Genomic DNA, 22260 nt, shown 5'->3' with positions numbered 1-22260 from the left:
TATTAATGGTGTAATTTATTTACTGTGAATCTTTCGTTGTAACAGTCCAATTCGTTACTAAAACACAATCAACAAATACTAAGTAAGTAGTGAGACACCAAACTGACATCAGAGTCCGTAAATCAGTGACACATATTTTATAATTTATGACTACAACTAACGATTTTTCATATTTCATGTAGAGATGTGGCTACAAATATCATGAATTTATGTATATATATATATATATATATTTATTTATTGTTATTGGCTTACGTCTCTCACGATAATACAAAATAACTTATGTGACCTAAAGTGCAAAATTAATTTGTCATGCTTGTTCTTAATTTAAATAATTTTGTTTTACTGTTTTATTATAATATAATATAATAAATCAACCAAGTTCTGTATGTGTTTTTTTTTTATTAACGATCATTTCGCAAGTCAGACATGAATCCATGTCAAGGACTCTTTTTGCACACTCAACACTAACAATGTCCGAAGAAGCACTTGTAGCTCCTCCGAATTTGGCGAGTATACTCGGATTGAATATGAAAAAAATCCAACTAAGCAAAAAAAGTATGTACTTCAACAAACATTCATATTTATTTTTGTCACATTTTGTACATATTTTGAGAAAAAAACGTTTTGATAATTCAAACGTAATAACACCTAATAATAACATTTTCTGAGCAATCATCTTATGACGCACGAGACGAAATACACAAAAATAGTATGTCAAAACAAATTTTTATAAATATCAAACATTTATTTCAATCATAATCGCTAAAACGAGAAGAAAAATAGTATTACTATTATTACGTGTTTATTTCAATTAAACACACCCTCCATAACTATAAATAGCTACTATACAAATTTCTTGTTTATGAATGGCAATCGGTCTAACGAAGTTGGATTGCATCACTTCTCGTTCAACTCAATAAGTTTAAATTAAATATAAGTATCTTGAAGTACATATCAATTGACAATACAAATCAAACAAATATTGAAAGGCTGTACTTTAAAAAATATAACGTTACTTGACTGTGAAGTCTATAAAGAGCAAATGTATTTATACACCTATTGAGGTAGTTACTTTATTCACGTCTTGAGTTGACAAATCTAAATTAATACAAATAATATTTTTTATTATGAAAGCCCACTTCAAAGTCGTGCGTATATTGAATTCAATGGCATGGATATTATTTAACGCTTTTATTTTATTTTCTATTTACAGAAATGAATTTATATGAATTTTTAAGTTTTCTTTTATTCACAATATTTACTAGGGCAAAGTTACACCACGAGTTGAGAGCATTGACTCATAAAGTATGTCAATTAAAAATATAAATTAAACACTAAATCATTTCATACAATTATCAAAATGTACTGTTTTAACTTATTCTTAATAATCACAATTTATAATTAATAATATGCTTAATAACTAAAATATAAATCTGACTCTTTGTTGCCATGTTTTATTTGTGTCTTTAATATCGCAGAAGTAACTCAAAATATAAAAATGATTCAGATTCGATCTCATAACTGGTCACACGTAGAATGAGTAATAATCAGTAGACAAAAAATTCTAATGATTTAGAGAAGCTCCACTGAGAGTTGAATGTGAAGTGAAAGGCCAGATTGAAAATATTTTTTTATAAAAAAAAGTATAAATAAGAGCAGATATTTACTGTGAATATCTTCCATCTAAAACGTTAGTTGACAGATTATAATTCATTGCAACTGAATTGAGCGTATTAGCGCAAGAAGTGAGGGATAATAAAATTACTAAATAATATTACAATTTGTATAACAATAGTTTTAGTATATTAGTATAAAAATATATTTGCATATATAAATACACAATACACATTTAAATAAGGTTTAAACAATGTCTCCAATATAGCATAAAAATTAAAACCATCTTTACAATGGTCAAAAATAATATTATACATTGTATGTGTAATATATTAGTGGGGAATGAACGGAACCAGCTCTTCATAATTAACCTTAAAAATATGAATGTGCAACGCCAACGTATTAAGGAGCTGGATAGCGACAGTCGTAGTAATGGGTCTAACGGGCAACAGAAGAGGACGCGATCGTGAATCTCGAAGACGTTTCGGAACCCAAAATAGTTGGATTGTCAACAGCACTCTTCAATAATTATAGACACGTTTAGGGACCTACAATTTTCTGGGGGAATTCAGCGAATACAAGGACGGAAAATAAACAAATATTTTTATATAAAGATATTCAATAGGTTTTTCTGAACTTTTAGATTAAGAGGCAGTATTTGATCACTCGAAGATTCTACATTGTAAAACCTGATACCACATTATAAAAACCGAGCAGCTTACAAGATTTTTCACAGACGTTGTTTACGTTTAGAAGGAACAAAAATATAAGTTTTTCTAGACAAAACATTCCCATTGAGATCGTAGGAATATTCTGATTGCGAATGATATCGGAAAAATGTCATAATTAGGTATTTTCTAACACTGAAGGGCAGATTGTTAACGGAAGTCCATATGCATATCTAAATCACTATGTAGAAAAAGAGAGTCTGCAACGGATCATTTTAAACCAGATTTGTAACTGCCGTATTTGTGTTATTAATGAATAACGAAAAGAACATAAAACTCTGGTTGCACCCTTAGTGAAATATTATTAGTTATGAACTATCTGCGTCCGCTTAAATAGCTCGGGAATAATCGAGTAAAATCATCTGAGCTACCGGAAAAACTTTGTCGAATGCTTTATCAAAATCAGTATATATGATAATACTTGTAATCCGCATCAAGAGATTTTATCACTGTGGAACAAGCGAGAAGAAAACCATGCTGTTGGTCCAACAAAACTTGCCGAAAGTGATTTAAGGCGTAATTATGGATAATTATTTCGAATAATTATTAGGATCTGACAACACTGCGACTGATCTATAGTTCTTGATGCACAATTTGTCACCTGTTTTATGTATAGGGACGACTTTTGTGCATTTATAAAGACCAAGAAATGATAACGTTAAGAATCAGGTAAAAAATTCGCTTTAGAGGAGCAGCAAGATTGATTTCACAACCTTACAAAATAAAATCAGAAACCAAATCCGTACCAGAAAAACGTCCCATTTTCAACTTCGCAAAGCCATGTCAAATGTCATGTTTGCTAATATTATTCATCATGTGCTGAAATACATTTCCTGATTTTATTAATTTTATGTTATGACAATATTCTTCCAAGTTAATATATGCTTAGAAGAAATATAATAATTTGTATTTATTTAAAGAAAACTTTGAGGCTCAATATAATATTTAAGGTTTTGATTTTAAAGCAATCTGAATACTTTCTTTAATCGATATCATAAGTTTTCAATATTGCGTAAAATTTTAAAATGCCATTCCCCCAATTTTCGCTGTCTGTACAAAAAAAAACTGAAATCGATCGACAATTGTCTGCCTTTCAGCATTGCCAAGTATCACATTATTATATTTTCCAGATCTCCTCGCTCGGTAGAATTCCGTTTTATTTTAAGCGGAAGTGTTTTAACCAGATATGTTTATGATGGAGATTTAGTATGCACGTCGCAAAAGTTTGCGATAATGCCTTATGCAAAGTGCGTGTCACTTTAATAATTTATTGCCGACTCGCGTTGTGAACGAAGCATTCGTATCATACTCAAATATGACTCCATTGATTCAAAATATATCAAAAAAAAACTAGCTATTTAAATGTCTTGTATTCTTGACATAACGTATAATCAGTGAAACGCATATTTATGTTTCTGAGGGACTGTAGAGCACCTTAGAGTTGCGATTGCATCACTTATTCGGTCAGTACGTCAGCGCTCGACGACGCTCTACTAACGTGAGAAATCCATTCTCATTTAAGTATGTGCCACTACATATAATTTTTATTCTACAAAGCATTTGTAATATAAATAGATGTATTCAGGCCTGCCAAGAGAGGGGGGGGGGAAAGTAGGCCAGTCAGTGGTCATTTTTTTAATATTTCAATTTCATTACGATTCATAGTATTTCATGCATTTTCTGGCAAAATTCAAAAGGCAAATGCCCAAAAATATTTTTTAAAATACCATTTCGGTCAAATCATATCGAAATATATTTTCAGCGGTAGATATATACATACATATATTTACCAGTGAAAATATAATTTATCTGGCAGGTGCTAGTAAAATTATATGATACATTATTTATATTCATATAAATTTTACAGTAAATGTGTGAAAATATATTTTAACTGATAGGCGCTGGTGAAATTATATGCTGCTCTAAAATGTCAATGATACTGAATTTGACAGTTGCGAAACGTCCATTTGCTGTTCAAACCCAAACCTAATCCAATGATAGTACTAAACATAATTATAGTTTTAATAGTTCAAGTCCAAAATACAAACTAAACCAACTCATCTCTCAGAAGAAAATAAGTGGAATAAATACAGACAAACGATATTACACTATGTTTTAAAAATAAGAAAGCTATCCTTTTCGATATTACTACGGGCTTCTGATATGAAAGTATTGATCAAAGTGTATTCAAACCGAATTTTGGTCGATAGGAGGGCGCATAAACAATTATCACTTTTCAGAAGTCAAAAATTCACGTCAAAAGCAATAAAATCGTGTCGGCGCCGTCTAAATATAAAAGCTAGATTCCACTGCACGATTTTATTGCTTTTGACGTGGATTCTAAACAGGGACGCCCTTGAACTTGGCCAGAAAAATGCATGTCATTTAATAAAGTACTATAAAACTTGATGAAATGGAAATATTAAAAAAACAACCACGCAAAAAATTATATTTCGACGGTAAAAAATACATAAAATGCTTTTTTGTCATGGGGCTCAGAATCATTATTTTCCCAAGGCTCGGGTTCGCTTTCGGCGGCCCTAAATGTATTTATGTGTATAAATATATGTGAGTACAAAATATGATCAGATTTTTAATAAATAAATAAAGAAAATAAACAAAATAATTATTAATTATTTTTAAGAAATTGGTAAAACACCTTTTTTAAATACAGATATAAAAAGAAAATTCACTGCTTATTTTTATATGCATATTATGAACAATTTAATATATTTTTTTAATAGTAAGTATTAGTATGTATGTATGTTTTTAATTTGTAAATATGTTTTTCTTTTACAAGTGGTAAATAACGTTATCTAAAGTCTAAACTTTAAAGTAAGAATATAAACACTAGCACAAAAAATACTCTTAGTTTAAATAATTTTTTCTTTGTTTTATACAAATTATTTTTAACAATGGCCGATTCAATTGTATTGTATTGAAAGAACTACACATAGGAATAAACAGATGTGTAAAAAAAACAAATACATAGTCCAATGATTGTATTGGTAAAAAAGAGAAAATGAAATAATGTTTTGTTCCTAATATTATAAATGTTGTTTCTAATATTTGTATGTCAACAACTTTGATGATAAATAGAGTATGTTTGTAATATTGAAGTAGTAGAAACTTGTCGACAGTCCGTATACTCGCTTTAAATTCCGTACACACGAGAAGGGGTGAATTTACTACGCAGTAGAACACCTACCTAATTCGTCCAGACGACCCTTCGCAGTTAAGGGCGCGCAATTTCACCCATCGCGACCTTGTCTATCCCCACGCGGTCTCAACAAAGAAACTATTGCGCGTCACACAATATTTACAAAAATGGTGCACGTGAAAATGGCGGGACAAAGAGTCGAAGAGAAAGGGAGAGAAGAATGGGGCGCACCTACTTGGGGGCGAAGGCGTCCGCCTCGGCTCGGGGCTGGTGAGGGAATTGGGTGAGCCCCGCGCCGCTACGTGAGTTCCCTATCGTATGTGTTTCAGTGGCGCGAGGAGGGTGTGTACGTCCGCAGACGGGAGACGAGCTGAGCACATGCGCACTGAGCGTCCCAATACAACCAACACCGGAAGGACGCAATCCTGGTATCAACCAAAATGCGAATTAATTTTTCTAATTAAATCACATTTAGACTAGGCAATTTATACACTACTACTCAAATAATAGTACTCGAAAAAAATAAAATAATAATATCTAGCATAACATAGGGTTAAACTTAAATTCATGGGGGTAAAGATGGCTTTAATAGACATATAAATAAAATTGAGTCGATGGATGGTATATGATAGCAACATCAAGAAAGAAAATTATGGTTCTTGTGGACCTCGTTTGAGACATAATTGAGGAAAATAATGCAATGTTATTTTTTCCTCCTAACAACTAAAAGTATGTTAAACTAGATTTATTTAAAATAAATAATAATTAAAATTTGTTAGCGGGTGTTTTTTTCACATCAAACTTCATATAAATATTAAAAATATAATCCTATTTTTTATTGTAATAACAAATAAATATTGTGTATTTTTATTACCTTACATCACACAAAAAAGTTCAAATTTTTAGTCACATATGTTTGATATAATTTATTTAAAAAATGTAAATCACATTTCTACTAGTGAAATTATATGCTCCTCTAAAATGTCTATGAAATACAATTTGACAGTTGCGAAACGTCTATTTGCTGTATTTTGACAAAACTACTTCAAAATTAACTAACGATCGCCTCTCTCAATTTTTTTGATAACAGGCTTATTTTGGTTTTATACACAAAAATTCCAGTGCAAATGACAAATATATATATTTGACAAATATATATGACATTGATAATACAAAAATATTTGTAAAAGGCTTTAGTTTTTGTATTGTGCAATACTGTAGACTACTATTTTTATCGCTTCCTTGTCTGCAATTGTGAAAGCTTTTGCACCTTTTGACATTAAAAATATTACCAATCTCATTGGTTCTGAAATTCAACGAGTGATTGTTTGAAAGAAGTTGAGGAACAGAACACAGTTGGAACGAAATCCAGGAAATCCTTTAGGCTTTTCAATAGTATTTATTTATAAAATAATAACTGACTAGATTTTCGTGCAATTTTAATTACATATTTATTAAGATTATTTCAATGAGATTTTATTTTTTACTTCAATTCCGGTAATTAACCCTAGTTCCATAAATTCATTCGGGTTTAATTTATATATCAAAAATTATTCAGTCGCTCTGTTTTATGAATATGTGGAAGAAATATGTAGCGCCTAAATCAAATCTTATATTAGCTAATGAAATATGGTCTTATTAATTAGGAAAATTGTTCAAATGCCTACTGTACTTTTAAAATTAGCTAATGTTTTCTCAATACATTGATAAGATAAGAATATAATAATAATATAATAGATAAGATGAAACTATATTTTTATTTAAAGTTCAGTCACGTGTAAGAGAAGAAATAAAACTGTAAAATAAATATATTTTGTTATAATAGCTAAACATATATCAAACCACTATAATATATTTTTTATGACAACCTTTTCAAATTTCCTTTACTTAAGGGATATCTTTTGGATTTCCATTTAAAAGTAATCCCTTCGGTTATATCTAGCTGTAATAAAAATTGTCTTTATTACTTAAAAACTTATATACTTTTTCAATTTATTTTATTGATAAATTGATACATATAAAAATGTATACATAGTCTAGGCTTATGTAGTTATTTTATATTATGATTTACAAAAACTCGAACAATCATCACATAAATTATGGATATATTGAAATACGATTATAATAAATTAAGGCAATTTATCAATGGGACGAATTCTCGTTACGATCGTCGATATCTCATGGGAAAAGTTGCTGTCGTTTCGCGCACGCAATTTTCTCGCTCGATATGAAAATTGCTATGGAAAACTTTTACGATGCTAAGGCTCGCGTGCATGAGAAATTTTACCGAGTCATCCCACGCCGTTACTGTGATTTTTGTGTCGAACGAACAAAATCGAAGGCTATGGGTCTGATAATAAACTTGACAGGAGCAAGGCCAAGAATATATATTATACCGTGCTACAATATAATACTTTGGACACCATTCATAGAGCACCTATACAATTTTAAAACCCTGTAGACGTGAATGAAATAACTATTCTTTTATCAATTGACTACAAAAAAAATGCAAATATAGTAAAGAAGAGGTTATACTCTCACTATTGATGCTTTGTGAATATTAAATGTGACATGAATATACGAATGGAATAGTGACACATTTAAATCAGTGCTACAACAAAGTGTCTCATGGCAAAAAAAATCGATTCATTTTATTACGCATTTCACATATTACCGCACCTCAAAAATATGTTAAATCTAATAACATAAATAAAAGATTTCATTGCAAATCATTTAAATTATAAGAATAGAATCATTGATCTCATCCCTATTCCCGATCATTTATAATATAGAATGTTGCCATAAAAAAATAATTAATTTCCACTCGCCACTTCAAACGAATCGACTTCGTCGTTCAACAAATTATTGATTAATTTTCAGATTAACCCATTTCCGAGTTCTACCCCTAACGATGCCGGTAGCTGATGTGTACGAATAAAATACAAACGAACACGTGTTATCCCCGTTACTCGTCTTCCACCCCTTGTGACCGTGAAAAGTAACACGCGCGACCGAAATGGGTCTACGAGGGGTAGGAAAAAGGGACGAGTATGAAGTAATTTTCAATCGCATGGGTCGAGTCCTACGCAATGTTTTCCTTTCCCTTCGGAGATGAGAAGGATCACGGTATGAAATGGTTATTTGATCGAATCGTTTTGATATTTTTTTTTTTGGTTAATAGCTTCATCAATGACTGGATAATGTAATAGTACCTGTTGAAATATTGATTAATATGAAAGTTAATCCGCATCCGTTTATCTGAAATAAAAATTCCGGATGAGACATGCGAAAAAGCCATTGGAGTTATCGTACTGGTTAGTGACACGGTGACATTGAGATATCTATATTGCGATGTTCTTTATGTATACAAAGTCATAGTTGAATTGACAGGCTTCATTGGATCAATATTATTAGATTACTAGTAATCTGCTAGCGTCGTAAAAGTTTATGATCAACGAGTCTTTACAATACAAAAGTTATAAATTACCAGCAAGGTCAAAACCAGTAGTATTTAATATGTCAAATACATAATCTTTCGTTGCAACATAACAAGCGTTAGCCCAATGCGCTACAACGAGTTAAAAATAATCAATACTACCGGGTAAGTGGTTGAGACACCAAACTAAAATAAGTCACATATATTTTATTAATTGAAAACTATTATTACAGCTTTCAATTAATAGATGCCGATATGCTTAATTTTATCTTATCATCATGATATTCATCCGTGAGATTAGGAATATCTAGTAAAGCATAACCACTAATTCTCATCTCCTAGACACGATTTAAATTAAAAAATCCATACAGGATTCTAGCCCAGGTCTTTTAGGCATTAATTACCAAGTTTTGGTTACATGTTTTTTTTGGAAGAAAAAAAAAACACAAAAATTTAAAACAATTTTAGATATTTTCTATAGAGTTTGTTCGAGATGCAATAACGTCATCTAAGCGTGCGAAAATAATAAAAATGTTTCCATAAAGAAAAATATATGTATATATATTTCCCTATACGTTATGTTAGTCTCGTGTATCGATCGAAACATATTGCGTCAGAGCTATTCACCAATATCTCAAAGTATGAGTACATATTGTATAATATCATATGTCGAATGATAATAAAACTGATGGATTTTATCCTTCAGATTTACTAAGAATCAAAGCGGCCCTTCAAAACAGAACGCATTTTAAAGTCGAAATCCATTCAACGGGTCAATAGTTCGGACGCAAAGAAAATGCCATTAAAACCATTGAACAAAAAACGGTCAACTCCGGATATCGTTATCGAGCAGGCAGCGAGCACCCTTGCCGACTTAAAATAATTAATTAAAAACCACTGTTGACAGATTTATACTATTCCAAATCAAGACATCTAATATTTATTTTTATTTATTTATCTATTTAGATTAAATTAAGACAATTATAACCTAACAGGTTACCCCAATGCGACACGATTGTAAAAAACAATAATTGTATAATTTCAATACACAAAAAAAATATGATATGTTTTTATCTTATACATAATAACATGTACAATGTACAAGATAAAAAAAGATTATATTTCGACACTGAATCATTTGAATAGCGTAGTCTGAAAAGTCTAGACTGGTAATCCAGTGTCCACGGGATCAAACCATAGCAGCAAAATGCGCTAATATTTAAAACCGGCCCTATCTGCAGTGACACCAATGATTATAAATTATATCGTAATATACATAATAATTCATAATTAATTATATATATGCTACCGATACCCTGACTTTTAATCTGGAGAATACTTACTTGTAATTATTCACTATGTCTAGTTGATTTTCCCCAGTTGGTACAGATTTAATCTGTTGTAACGCATTGGGCTTACGTCTGTCAAATAACAAGAGAAGATTAAAAAAAATATTAATAATAAGTTGTTAGGTCAGAACGCTGTCATACCTCCACTTCGCTTCGGACTTGGAATTGTACTACCATTTATAAAAAAAATATAGAGTAGTAATGATAATTATATCGAACGTATATCCGCAACTTGTAGTTGTTATCTCTTTTTCACTTATGAATGGATAAACCTCAAAGTGAATATATCTGTGGTGGACGTGAATATGTTGGCAAGGCAAAAATATATTTTTTAAGAGTTTACAACAAAAATACAATTTTTTTAGGGGTGATGTTTCTTTATAAATAATTATATACATAGTTGTTGTTGGACAATATTTAAAATGATACAATATAAGCTATATAATTAAACCCTCCAGCGTGAGTGAAAAATTAAAAAAGTCGTGGAACTCACCGAGATAACTATTTATCAGCCTGAATTACAAAAAACGAGCAATATATAATTTCATGCATCTCGATTTGTCAACTTATTCACACTCACCACGGATATAAGCATTTCACTATCAGATAAATGACACACTTTTGTAAGTCTCGGATTGTATAACGATTTTTTTAAGGAAGTGCCTCTAGATGTCAACTATACTATTTAATAAAAGCTTAGCCTGCAATTTTAAAGATTATATAATAATAAATAATTATAGTTTTTCTTTAATAACACAAATCATGTTATTAAAGAAAAACTATAATTTATTATGTAAGCAAACTTCCATTTACCTTAAACATATCTACACGATTATATAAATAATTCAGAGTAGCTAATTATAAATCGCATTGTTTATGATCCACTTTTTAATTTAGTTTTGATTGTATGACGTACTTGTATGTACCTATGTAAAAATATACTGAATGATACACATTAAATACGTGGAATTTTCAATCGGAATACTTTTTAACAATGAGGTTAATACTCAATCGATAAAAGACATACACGATACGATTATGTGCAGTACAAAACTTGACAACTTTCATCATCTCATCATCTACTATGTTATTACAAGTCATAGTTTAATATTTTGAAACTTGTTGGTAATTCTAAAAATAATTGTTCTATGTATTAGTGCAACAATGACCGCAATGAGGATATGACGTTTTTCACATAAAAACAACTGTTGTGTTTACATCTATTTTGGTGCAGAAATACCGCAAATGGCGTGTCTATATATGAATAATTAAGCACTATATTTACAAACCAAATCTTAATTTGAATAAAAGTAATATTAATGAGCAACAAACTCTACGACAACCGTAAATTAAATTGTATTGCTAAAAACAATCTGTCGGGATCACCTATAATCGTTGCGATGAAACAAGTCTCAGAAGGTTTGAATGAGTCTCATTGCTTTCTATCGCTTATCTTTTAAGAAACGACATTTTTTTTCTTGTCCACATAACGAACAATATTGCGTATCAGAATGAAAATATATTAATAGTTTTAAAGCACTTGCCTAAATATCGTGAACAAAATATAGGGCCGGTATATATGTATATCCACCAAACCATGCATCCCCTGATCACGCATTTCATAGAATGACGACGTTGCCGATTTCAAATCACCTTTGCGCATTTATACATCTAATCAGGCGCGTACGGTGAGATACATTCCCTTTCGCTCGCTCGCATGTTAAGTGACGAGAGTGAGTGAGAGATAAGGGCGTGCGTTTCGCATAAAAGGAAAGTATCTCACCGTACGCGCCTGTATCTAATACTGCATCAGACAGTAACAAAGAGTCTGGATTCGCTCCGAATCATCGAGATTGGTCAGAGGACCGAGAACTGGAAGAGACGTTGAACTTTTCTCATTCATAAAATATATATAAACCAAAATACTGTCATACTGAAACACTTCTTTCAGACTACCACTTTTCTAAATTTATAAAATATATTGCGAGATACATCTTAATAAGGTAAAACCACTAATTTGGTTCTCAAAAAAACATATACACCTTGATAGTAGATAAAGAAAATAATTAATATGAGTTTTGTATACATATCAATTAAATAATTTTTAGATCGACAAATTGGGTACACGTGTATCGCTCAGTATTCGATGTGCATGGCCAACATCGCCGTCGACACGCCACACGACTTCCGGCGCCGAAAATCGTCAAGGAATTGGATTAAGTTCCGAATTACGAATAATGAAACGAGACACGGGGTAAATTTGGGTCACGAAAGTTCGTTAATGGGGTAAAACGGCAATCAACGCTGGTATAGGCAATAAAACGGCGTCTAACGAACTTTGGACAAAATAAATATACACCTTTGGACTAAATATATCAATTACACAGCAAATTTGTCGCCGGAAAGAGACGAATATTCTTTGATGAACTCCGGCGACAAGGCGTGTCTATGTCCGTAATCACGAATACGTTTCAAGGTCGTAATTAGTACTTTCCGTTCAAAGGTTTGTTCTGATGAATATAATCATAAATACTATCTCAAAAAAGAGTGGGTATTTTTCATCAAAAATGGAATGGAAAAATAATTTCCATCTCGTTTTTTACTTAAAAAATAAATGTTAAAAAGTAGAATTAAGCGATGTTAATCCGAAAGTAATTAAATTTAAAGAACACTTACTGCCTACGCAAAAGCTTCAAAAACGTGCCAATTAACCTTAGAAACTCTACTGGAATAATTTATACGTAATTCTATTTTAGTTGAAATGTGTACAATTATTATTTCACTACGAAATAACGTAGGAAGAATAGTAAATTTTGTACGTTTAAAATAGTTAAATGTCGCTATTACAGACTATCCTTACGTCGTGAAGTCGTAAAACAATATGTTTATTGTTCATAAATTCGCAATAAACTAAAACAGTATCATCACAAGTAACATAATATTTTTCCAACTTGAATAAGGGTATGCAAAACATGTAGATTTTTATTATAATTCATGATATTCATTACCTACCATTTTATTTAAATAAAATATCACTATATTAGCAGTACAAGGCAAATAATCTGACTACGTGAGTAATTTGTATCTTGACATTTTTCATAAAATGTCAGTTTGAAATATATGACCCAAAAAAAATTAACTACAATTGCAGCCTATTTGTAGTCGAAATTATAAAGCTCTCAGAAATAACTCCATTCCTAATCAAGTTCTTAAAATCCCTTCATCGATTGCCATAGACAACTTTTTAAAAATTGGAAGAATCAAATTGAAAAAATGTGATACAATTGATACCCCAAAGCTACGCTGGCAACACCTAGGCAGAGCGACAGTGGGTGAGCTTGCTCGTTTAACTATGAGGCGGAAGGACGTCCATTAAACCAGTAATATTTATTTTGCAGCTGTTAATCTGTATCATTGTCTATCCGTCACCACATTAGCCAACAAAATATTACAGTACTTCAGCCGTTTATAATAGTAAAATTTTGCTCGATGAACATTTTTAGTTTAGGTATTCATTTCGCCACCGAACATTACATTGAGTTGTGAAACTAAGCTAACTGGTTTCTAGATGTTTTTCATTTCTCAATTTCCCCGATAATTTAGATTATTGATAATCAGAACAAACTTCAATGGACGCGAATAATCGAAGGACCAGAACGAATTGAAGTACTTTGATTGATAGAGTGTCAAATTATGAAGGAATTTTATGCTCCCCAAAAAATTAATAGCTGTTGCTACTTTACAATTTTCATATTTCGAACAAGATGAAAATAAATAAAAATATATTTAATAATTAAAATTAGAGATTAAAGTTGGCCGAAAGGTAAATTTTATGGCGTAACTCTATGGCAAGCCCGCTTAGATTTTTGTAATCTGCCGTTTCTTCTTATCTGATTATTAGTGTAGTTCTTAACCCTTTGAACGTGGAAATCGACTAAAGTCACCCAAATGATGTTTTCATCTCTTTACGCAAAAATCGGTAAAAAAAATGTTTTATAAGAAAAAACTTTTTTGTGAATAAACATAAAATATCATTTTAAATAAATAAAAAATAAAAAATCGAAACACTTAAACACAGTATCAAAGTAAAATTTATATTTTTCAATTATTTTTGATTAACGCGTCCAAAGGGTTAAATTATCAAAACAAAGATAAGGCTGATCAGAGTAGTTAATGAATTTCTTACTCAATTTTTTGCAATTCAATACTTCGACCTCTATAAATGCTTTCAAGAAAGCATGCATATTTTAAAAAATCTGGCACGGACTCGCCCTTTCTTATGCAGCGGTAAAATAATATACAGCTGTTGTAAAACATACCAAAATATTCGTACAAATTTATGTTTTAACAAAAAAAAGCTTATTGAAAATTCTCTAATGCATTTTTCTCGAGAAACACCAGACAATAAAGCACTTTCTAAAAATATAAACGGGAACTTTGCCAAAAAACCTTTTACTATCAACAAATCAGCTAAAAATTAAAACGTACAAATTGTTATATTGGCAAAATACAAAGATTTTACTTTCGTAAAGAACTCGTATAGTTAAACTAATACAAATAATTAAAACAACCAAAGTCAAATGATAATGGGAGAGTAGGGATGTTGATCTCCTCTCTTTCTCCGATCGTATATAAGCCAGAACGCTGCCTATAAAATCTCTTCACTTCAAACTTTCGATTTGGAACATATAAGAGTTCAGCTCGAACTCAAACGGAACTTAAGTTGAATAAACAAATCCTTAGAAAAACAGTCGCTTCCGCTTTGACCGTCCGATTTGGTCCAGTCAAGCAGTCGCCTTAAATCAAGGGTTGAACTCGATCGTCAGATTGACTGGAAGATTTACAACGCAGCAGGGACAACATAATTTTTGCTGCTTCTATTAATGCATTATAATTTAATGAACCAGAAAATAATTAACATTGACTTTATTTTATTTTATTATTAAAATATCCCAAACATTGTAACACCATAGTTTTCTTTAATGTATTATAGCAATAAATTTAATCCTTATTCATGTGATTTTCTCAACTTGAGTGATTTAATTTAAATGTATTTATTTACGCTTATTTTTTCCTATAAATTATACAATAATATTTAAAATTATCAAGCTGTTGCGTTGTATTTAATACAACTTGGCGTGCACTTTCCCTTTTCGTACAGGATGCCGTTTTAAAATCAATTGTTAAGCGATCCGACGGGTTAGGGGCGGCGAGAGGGACTTTCCCTAAAGTCTGAGAAGGTACAATTGGCGACGATGGAGCGAGAAGCTCCACAATCGATATCCTGGCACATGCGCCCGATGAAGGCAGCTTCCTCCTGCCCGGAAAGCCTACGCTGCCATGCCACTGGACGACCGGGCGAGGAAATGGAGCTTAACCAAAAACCTAATCCTAAATTTAATATTCATGAGAAATGAATAGTTACATGCCCGAAAATGGGAGAATAATTTGTACGGAATCTACTATCGTGAAATAAATTATAGAGTACAAGAATAATCAAACATAAAATTGTTATATATATTAACTAGATTTTAAGAAAGCTTATTATTTTTATTATTTTTTCCTGTATGAAATTTGGGATGTTTCTATATTATTTTTTTAACTAACAATAGTTGAAATAGCATTAACATATACCTTCCTAAGCCTTCTAGATGTAGTAAATAACGGATATCGATTATTTAACATATGAATTGAAAACCACTAGTCTCGATTACTACCATTGAACTGCCTTCAGTATTATTTTAAAAGACAGTAAGAGTTGACGAATTTATTTTATTATATTTCAATGACATAAAAGTTCAATGAAAACAAAGCATATTTCAACAACCCAATCTCTGTAAAAATCTATTTTAGATTTTATTAGCATTAATTCTTACTTCTGCTGCGTATTTTACGGAATATCGTTATCTATTAGACATGGATTGATAACCCAGAGGCCATGGGTAGATTCGATTTTTTATTTATAAAAAAATCGCTATTAATAAAAACCCGCCCCAGCTACAAAGTGACACCTACTAATTGTAAAATATAATACATCAAAATGTATAATTAATTATATAGATGTCACTGATTTGTGTTTTTAATACATACTTGTAAGTATTGTCTGTCTGATCAAGTTGATACTGATTTATCCTGTTGTTACGCATTGGGCTAACTCCTGTCTGGTTGCAACGGAAGATTTAAAAAAATATGTTTGACACAGTTATAGAAATTTCGAATTAATATGATAGTATTTTGGTTCACAAGAAATCGAATAACATTATAAAAAAATATATGCACTGAAAAAATCAGAACACTTGTTTACTTCAGATGTTTCCGGGAAAAAAATAAGTGAATATTAACTAAATATTGAAACCAATGTTTACAGTCGTTTGTTATTGCAAGGATCTTATATGAATTTTATGCTGATTTTTTTACATGGGTATAAAGAGACTTGATTTTAGTTGTTTGCTAAATATACAGGACATTATAAAAAAGTAAACATTGATGGATGGTTTCTTGGTTAAGGCCCTGACATTAGTTAAATATTTTTTTGTTAAATTTTAAATGCTAAATTGCATATCCTTTGATTAACCTAGCCATAATATTCTGAAACTATTTTTTTAAATCATTACAATATACCCCCAATAACACGGTGAATTGGGGACGTGATATTTTAGTGCCCGTTACTTTATGTGTGAGCAATCTAAAGGGAGGATATCTCACCACACGAGCCTGATTCGTACGTACATATTGCAAAAAACTGTATGAGTATTTTTTAGTCCCCCAACTACACGCACCCAAATAAGACGTCTCCAATTTACCGTGTTATTGGGGGGTCTACTTCGTCTACTATGTTTCCATTAGAAATAACTCTGGCTCTATTTTTAAATGTTTTATTGTATGTATTTGCTGTTTTACAAAAAATATCAGGCGCGATCCTAGATACATATTTATTATTCAGTAAAAATAAGTCATGCAGAAATTTTTTCCATTCAACAATTATATTAAAATCAAGCCGCGTAACGATAATATTTTTATATAAATATAAATAGATTTAAAATAAATGTATTTAGATTTTCTGGGAAAGAAAATACATTGAAGCATACCAAAAAATGTCAATTTTTTCTCAAAGTTAAAAAAAGCCCGTCTTAAAACCAAGCCGCGCAGCGATAAAAGTTTTTATATCAAATAGTACAGCTAGACTTCATAGATAACAAAATGTTCGCGATACTGGAGAGAGTATAATATAACGCAGTTTTAAAATTCAAAAGTACCGTACCCCGCTTCAGATCATATTTTTATTGGAAGCACTTTTTACTGGATTGAAAAAACCCATTAATCAGGCCTCAGTCGGAGAAACATTGTGCTTATAGCATGTGTTTTAAATGGCCGTATCAATTCCTAAACTCGCAAAGTGCGTAGTTAGTAAATCGGATTGTTTCTTTGGTGCTAAAGGAGAAACTGGCATTAGAGTAATGATGCAATCGTAAATTTAAAATGGGAAGAAGTGATGAAGAAAATCGATGAATTTTTTTATAAACGATGTCAAAAATTGTCCAACATTGTTATTTATTAAACAATTATTAATTAGGCTATTGGTAAAATCTTCACACCTAAGACTTACATGATGTTGAAATCAAGAAACTCGTTCTCATGCTAACCAAATACGTTGAGGTATATGGTGACTATATACTATATTGAAAAATAAATTTTAAACTGTGTATCTTTACCTTCTGAATATTCTTCGTATTATCATTATCTAAATTAATATTCATTAAACAAAAGGTAAGACTAATTCTAAATTGCATTAGTGTTACATTAAAAGAATTCTCTTCACTGGAAGACCCACGCAATATCGGTAGAAAAATGTCAACTTGTATACATACGAGTGAAATGTTTCGCACGCGATGTTACATAAAGATTGCCGACATTACGCCATACAAAATAATTTTATCGAACGTTGGTATTCAGCTGACAGACTGACAATAAGAAATCGATTTGTGATAGTCGATGCGAATGTTACGGTACTAAATGTAGCACAAACAATCATGTATTGAAATATTAATACTTGTAGATATAAAACGAAAAATATAGATATTCGGTCACTTTTTGATAAGTCATGGTAGTCGTATTTTTTCTCCAAGAACTATTTCGATCGTTTATCAACCTCTTGCTATCTAATTGGACTGCTTCCGCAGTATTCCTTATCCTCGACTAAAAGATTCATATATAATTCGAATTCAAAGTTCACAATAAATTTTCTTTCTACATAAATTACAGTCAACCATGACACGTATTATCTTTTATTGTACTCATTTAGTATTTTACGTAGCAAATCGATACTCGTTTTGACAACGCAACCGCAGTTAATTCGAAACATTCGAGTAGCAAATGTAGTTTTAAATACGTGTTGATTGTAATTAAGTACCACAAATTAATAAAAAGAGGTATTCATTATGTATATAATATATTTTGTAGACTGAATGTTATTTATTATACGACTTTCATCTCTTCTGTAAAATTTTACTCAGTTTTCCAGCATATTCACTGAATAAAGATAATGCATTCTACTTTTAAGATCTTAATCCATATACCTTTAAAAATACATTCCTAATAGTGTAGAAAGCATATAGAAACATATTACGGGGGCGTTTAACTTTTTCTGGCATAAACGATTTCTGGGTATTAAGTGAGCCGTAACACGTTTTTACTATTTTAATAAGTATGTACTAATGTCTAAAAATATCTGAAAACGACCTTTATAAATATTTTTTATAATTTATGAAGATTATTAATAGCTTATTTTTCATTCATCAAGAACTCGTTTTAGTTTTAAAACGGCATTTTGTGTGATGCAGTATTTTCTCTGAATCTTCTTCAACAACAAGGAGTACTTTGCTGCCCTGGGATTCCAAACAATAGCCATATTCGAGTACGTTACGAACTAGCATATCATACAGAGTGCGAATCGCCAATACATTTTTAAATTGACGCGCTCCGCATAACGAAGCTGAGCATCCTCGACGCCTTATCGCAAACTTAGGCGATGTGCATACATAATCGTCGGAGCGATTATTACCATAGCTGACATACTAACGATGACTCAAGAAAACACTTCATTTGAAAGTCAGTATCAGTATTTTAGAATCGAGAGATTTCATCATCACCTTCGAAAGGCACAAGAGGTTAGTGACCGTGGAACGATGCGGACGAAACTGTGTTGTTGGTCCACTAGCGCTTGCCGACAGTGATTGTAGATATATTTGGGAAGAATTACATCAAACAACTTAGCAGGTGCCAAAGAAACGGCGACCGCTCTAAAGTTTTCGATATACGATTTATCACAATATTATGGATCGGAATGACTTTCATACATATCTATGAATCAGAAAAAAAAAGATTTTTAATTGAGAATTTAATTAACCTAACAGCCTTTCAATTTAAAGTCCGGTCCTTTTGAGCTACGCGATTTTAGCTACTCAAAACCATACTACATATCAAAAATGACGACTTTATTTAAGGCTAAAACGGGCGATTAGATTACCTCCATGAGGATCAGAAGCTGAAGATGATTCATCATAGAAATACTCTTTACCATCAGCTCTTTTTCACTCTCGACGCAAATTTTACGCACCACCTAGAGCCGAAGAATCTCTAAAACCTTCTGGAAACACTGATAAGATATTTTTTATATTCTTGAAAAAAAAATTCGTTGACACGAGAACATCCTTAGCTGATACCCGAAAGGCTTGAAAAAAAGCAAGTGAGGTTCTCGCTGCTTTTCAAAATTTGTATAAAACATGAATTGAACATCCATGTGTTATTTTACTTGTGTTGAAGTAGTAAATGAATTCCTAAATAAACGAAATACCAAAATCACCGTATAAAATTTCGTCCTCGTCTCCCGCTTTTAACCGATAAATGTAACGAAATTCATTGATTTTATTAATGGCAAATTGACTTTGCTTCAATCACAAACATTGCTATTATTAGGATAATACAAATAAAAATATGTTTGTAATATAATTTATTACGTTTTTTAAAGTGGCCGACTTTTTAAGTGAAATATAAAACCCTATATATTATTTTTAATACAATTTTCAATCAAAATATGCTTTATGTATATAAATGGACTTTTGCAACGATTTAATAATGAATAAATCCACATACAGTGTTAACAAAAGAACGTTCGACATTATTTTTTTTTTTAAATTGCACCTACTTAATCATGTAAAGAAATACATAATATACAAAAAAGACTGGGTTCGAATCCCATATGGATCCTAGTGTTTTTCAATTTCTTTCGTTTCTGTGAAGTCGGAATTAGTGATTATTATATAATTATAATTCCGATCGACCATCACAGATTAAGTTTTTCTATAGTTTCCTAATCTCACGGATGAATATTACACGGAAATAATTAATTAAAATTAACTCTATTGATTGTAAGCTGTAATAATAGTTTATAATTAATAAAATTGATGTCACTGAATATACAAACATTGATTTTAGTTTGGTATTCTAGTTTGATTGTGTTTACGTTACAACGAAAGATAAAATAAAAAAATAGTAAGGCTTTTCAAAAATATGCAATTAATTTAAAAAATCAATAAAACGTTAAAAAGTTTTCGAGTTATTAAAAAATAATGATTTATTTGCACACTCTGTGGTTTATATTTCATTTTTAAACTATTGAATAATAATATTTGCTCCAGAATATTATGTATCATGGTCCTGTCGTTCCCTAGATTAACGTGAAAATGAATGTCCTTCAAATTCACGCATGCGCCCTAGCAATAATGTACCACAATAATGAAACGCATATTACATCCTACCTTTATACAGAATTTTCATTATGGATTTTTGGACTCATTTTTTATAAAATAAAAAAACTCTTACTTGCATTTACAATATGTAGATTTTTAATCAGTCCAATTATATTATACTAAAAATTGACCTTTTTAGCTTATAATTTAATCAGATAACAAATATTTTTTTTAACTCCATGTCAAATGACATGATTTTTCATTTCGAAAAACAGGACTTTTACTTTTGATTTAAAGCTAAATATTTATGCACCATTTTTGTCACTTAAAACGAGACAATGGTGCAAAATCAATAAAATTTCTCATTTTATTTTGAATTTATGTATACTATTATTTGATCTAAATATGCATATTTGTGGACATTGATATTTATGTGCTTTATTTTTTGTTTTTTTAATCATTACGAGTACATTTAAAATTAAAAGTATGCTAAAAAAATAAATTTTATGGTTCAAACAGCCGACAGTCTGACCTAGAAACGGTTGTAAGCTCGCACGTGAAATGCAATCGATTCTCAGTTTGCTATAAAGAGTACGCACAATAAAACCCCTCCCCTTTTTATCATTTTAAGAGCATAAATAAATAACAAAGATTGTATTTAATGCTAAATCGTATATTTAAGTCCATACAGCGTAAATAAGTAAATGTAAATAGTAAATAGAAGAGTGGTATCTCACCGATTTGTCGAAGTTGGGAGTGTTTTGTTTTACGCAGGATAGATGTTTCCGGAACGCCTGGAATTCGGAATTAGAAAGTCTTTGCGAAGCGATGGTCCGAGTCCAGTCAGAGCGACGAGCGAGAACTCATCACGGACCGACTCGTAACCGTACACTTCTAGAGCGGCGCTTGGGAACCGCTCTCCCGATGCGCACTCTGCGACAAGCGAACCCGGCGACCGGCCACGACCGATACCAACGGGCGCTAACACCTTTTCGACGTAAGCGCTAAGTAGCTCTGTTGAGAAGCTAAACTTTCACTCCTGATTTAAACATGATTTTATACTTTTTAAATGGCTTTAATAATATTAAAACGCGTTTATATATCTATCTTGTTAAAATTTCGTTATTGAGTGCTGTAAACTTAATATTTAAAAAATGGTTAATCGATACGCAGGCTCGGCGCTCTGCTACTTATATTTTATGATGGAGTACGCCCCTAAACT

At 31.1% G+C, this 22260-nt stretch overlaps 1 protein-coding gene across 2 annotated transcripts in view; it reads right to left on the bottom strand.

Annotated features, from left to right (window-relative positions):
• LOC148228374 (protein FAM13A-like) overlaps nt 1–21978 on the bottom strand; it is a 63705-nt gene extending 41727 nt beyond the window's left edge. For both annotated transcript variants that reach the window (XM_088200427.1, XM_088200429.1), the window contains exon 1: nt 21776–21978. The gene's annotated coding sequence lies outside the window, so the exon portion shown is untranslated. The remainder of the gene's footprint in view (nt 1–21775) is intronic.
• Between the last annotated feature and the right edge of the window lie 282 nt (nt 21979–22260).

Source organism: Plectrocnemia conspersa, unplaced genomic scaffold (assembly GCF_051122295.1).
Source record: "Plectrocnemia conspersa isolate PC_06_02 unplaced genomic scaffold, ASM5112229v1 ptg000012l, whole genome shotgun sequence".
Classification (NCBI taxonomy): Eukaryota; Metazoa; Arthropoda; class Insecta; order Trichoptera; family Polycentropodidae; genus Plectrocnemia; species Plectrocnemia conspersa.
This window is presented reverse-complemented; position numbering and strand designations above follow the sequence as displayed.